The following is a 4,097-nucleotide window of genomic DNA, read 5'->3' as shown; positions in this document are numbered from 1 at the left end:
GCAGGCATGCATCATATGCATCTGTATGCTTTGCTTGGGTTTCAACTTGTTTTGGTTTACCTAATTGCTAAACTGTTCTTAATTGCTACTTGAACTATTTGCTGTAACTGCTACCTACTTGTGCTTTCCTTGTCTGTCTTGTCTGTGTTTGTCCTGGCGTGCTACATTTGAGAATGAATTTTGGTGCTGAATTGATGATTGTGTTGTTTGATTGCGTGCTTGGTTTCTAATTGAGATTTTCTTATAAGAAAGGAAAGGTTTAGGGTTTTTGAAAGATTAAACATTGTTTCTTTGAAAAGATTTTGAACGATTACCTATTGATTTTTAAAGATTCATAAGGCAATGATAATCATTGAGCTTGAAAATAGTTTTCTTATTAAATATCTTTTTATGACAACTTTGAAACTCCGTGGTGAGACTGTGTGGTTAGGTTCTCACTCCCTACAGCTTTACCTTTTCAGGAAACCGGATGAAGAAGCATTAAGAAGAGTTAAACTGCGTTTGGTTTATATCTTATTGTATTAATTAGATTATTTTCTTCTCTCGTCTTTGTTATTACAAGTTTTTATAAGAGGGGTAGGAGTTGTATGTTTTATATGTATATTATATTATAAGATATTATGTACGGAGTCTTGTATATGAATCTGTGTCGCTTGTATTTTTCTTAAGGTAAAGTATTTATTTCTGGTTCTAAAAGAAATTAGCGATACGGTGTCGAGTCACAGGCTCCTATTTTAATATTAAGTATATAAAGTAGTCGTAATACTTCTTGCTATCAGAGTGGCGCATCCGGAAGCGTGACATTCTGGTAGTGAGAGTGTTACATTATGGTATCAGAGCAGTTCATCCTGATTAGAGCATTGGGAATGCACTGACTATGCTTCATTGCATTTTCTGAGTGTCTGTCATGTTGTAGGTTTTGTTCAGATAACAAAAATTAGAGTTTTATGAACATGACTGTCTATTGATTAATGCTGTTAGCTTATCGTTGCATAACTGCTGATGTTAAGTCTGGCCAACTTAATGTTAAAAGTTATGTCTACGAAAAAGTTAATGGGTTATCATAGATAAAGTAAGATTGATAAGTGATGTGATTCATGGGCTTTGGGAGCGTTAGAAATTAATTTTGAAGTTAATTTCATTTCGGCGTATAATCCTTTAATCGTGCCTAGTGTTATCTCCTTCTCTATCAATTGCATTGGAATTCCTTATTCATTATTTCCTTCATGAAATGTGATTGATTTACCTGCCAACCTTATTTTACCATTCATATATTTCCTTTACTTGGTTTTGTATTCGGTTGTTGCTTGAAACTTTTGAAATGTTTACCCTTCTCATTGTTAATAGCCCTCTTTATAATTCTACACTCCTTAACATGATCTTGGATTTTTTTTGATGTCACAAAAGATTCACAAATCTCAGGAAATATTAACTATTGAATTTAGCTACCCTCACTTGTGAGCTTTGAATTCCTTCCTAACTGTATGGTGTCAACGGATGTGTTATGAATCGTGCCATGTTATCTGATGTATCATTTGTTTTTCTTTTCTTTATCTTGAAAACACTTGCTTCACCATTACTTAAAAAGCAATTTAAATTTTCTTACGCATAATTTAGTGGTTCGTGTTCTTAGTTTTCTTTTTTTTTATTCTTGCAATGTGGTCGTTGATTTCGCATTTTTCTACATGAGCTAGGAAACCCTTGAAGTGACTTGGACCTGCGCCGTTGTGATGCACAAAAATTTATTTAATCCTCTCAAAAATTTTGTTTTAGACTTTTCTAAATAAGTTTTGATTTGGTTTGCTTCCTGCTTGATTGTGTTCCTTACAGTTTACTTGAATCTTTTGGAATATCCCTCTTACGAAACACACACACGCAATTCTTTAATCTTTAAATGGTTTTAAACCCTAAAAATTACTATTGTAGTGAACTAATTATGCAAGTTGATTCTTTTGTTTCGTATTCTGTATCTTATTTTCATCTTGCTCTGTTGTGACACTTTGTGTCTTATATCATTCACTTTGAATTCTTATTTAAGATCTTTTAAAAAGAGTTTCATTTTATTCTTCTCTGCCCAATTGTGTTCACAATCACTCTTTCAAAGTTTCGACAAAATCGCATTTACTTTTGCATGCACTTTTTATGTGGATTTTGCGAACTTTTATGCGATTTCAATACAACTTAAATTATACCAACCATACTTCACTTTTCTATGCATATCCTTACTTACTTATGTATTTGAGTATCTTCCAAGGTTCTTGAAGAAAGATTTTGCACTTGTCCTAGTTAATTTTCATTTTACAAGCTTTTATATTCTATTTTGACCTAAACTTGTCTTAGCATAATGAAACATTTATGCTTCTAAGACTTTTTATGAAAAAGTTTATCTCATATATTTCTTTAAGAAGGTGGAATGATTTTTTTAGTTTTGTCTATTGTTAATGAATGTATTAATTAAATGTGTCCCACGTTATTCTCTTAGAATCTTGTAAACATTGTCTTGAATTCAGTTATCTTCTCTTTGTAGACTTTGTATGTCCTTTATTTGGCCTAAACTTATCTCGGCTGGATATGTTGATTTCCCTTTTGATTCCTATTGAAGTTCATTGATTCAGATCTCCTCACAAGGATGTAAATTGACTCTCCTTCTGGAATATTTCATTATTATTGCGCATCCCTATTAAATTGCGACTTTATTCATTCTTTCGATTTGTGAATGTTGTCCTTGTTGTTTGATTTGTTCTACCTAGGTGTTGTACACTTCTAAGTAGACTCGAGATTTGTTTTAGGGACACGCACGACCTTTAGATATAGCAAGCGAAACATTAGTTCTTAGGACACGATAAGTGGATACGGAAGGTGAAGTTTGTAAGTATCTGATGTCACATGATGTTGTGGAGTCTTGTTTTAGATGAGAGAGATTTTGTTGATACTAGGTTTTCGATAATATTTTTCTGAAAACATTTTTTTGTACCTGTACATCGTTGCTTAGTTGCAAACTTACACCTCCTTCCAAATTCATGAGAAACATATCTTTGTCGCTTATTCTTCTCTTCCTGCGAATAGTACTCACGCTTATCTCAATGTCATACGCGGTCCTTAGAGGCAGGAACCGATGTGTTAGCTTCTTAGGGAACGACTGGTGGATGAGGAGTAAATCTTGAAAGTCCGAGACGTTGCAAGTTAGGACATTTGAGTTCGGCAAAGAAATGTTGTTAAGAGGAGGTTTAAGTTTTCAGTAGTTTGATGCATACGTGATAACTTGTAATAAGTTAGCTAAGTGATCAGAGCAACATGAGATAGTGATATTGTATTGACGTGTTTAAGTGCGTGTCAGATTATTAAAGTTTTTGAAATAATTAGATCGATTGATTAGAAGCCGCTTGACAACAAATGAGTTTAAAACCTCGAGTGAGTTAGCTGGAAGCCAAAGTTAATGATTGAGTGATGAGCGGATATTTTTATACGCTTTTTGGCATTGTTTTTAGGTAGTTTTTAATAAGTTCAAGCTACTTTTAGGGATGTTTTCATTAGTTTTATGTTAAATTCACATTTCTGGACTTTACTATGAGTTTGTGTATTTTTCTATGATTTCAGGTAATTTTTGACTGAAATTGAGGGACTTGAGCAAAACTCTGAAAAAGGCTGACAAAAGGACTGCTGATGCTGTTGGAATCTGACCTCCCTGCACTCGAAATGGATTTTCTGGAGCTACAGAAATCCAATTGGCGCGCTCTCAACGGCGTTGGAAAGTAGACATCCAGAGCTTTCCAGCAATATATAATAGTCCATACTTTGTTCGGAAATTGACGACGTAACTTGGCGTTGAACGCCAAGTACATGCTGCTGTCTGGAGTTAAACGCCAAAAAAACGTCATAATCCGGAGTTGAACGCCCAAAACACGTCATAACCTGGAGTTTAACGCCAAGAAAGGCCTCAACTCGTGGATAGCTTTAATCTCAGCCCCAGCACACACCAAGTGGGCCCCAGAAGTGGATTTATGCATCAATTACTCACTCATGTAAACCCTAGTAGCTAGTCTAGTATATATAGGACATTTATCTATTGTATTAGACATCTTTGGTCTCAGTTTTGT

This window comes from Arachis duranensis, chromosome 9 (assembly GCF_000817695.3).
Source record: "Arachis duranensis cultivar V14167 chromosome 9, aradu.V14167.gnm2.J7QH, whole genome shotgun sequence".
In the NCBI taxonomy this organism is placed as follows: domain Eukaryota; kingdom Viridiplantae; phylum Streptophyta; class Magnoliopsida; order Fabales; family Fabaceae; genus Arachis; species Arachis duranensis.
Note: the sequence above shows the minus strand (reverse complement) of the source record.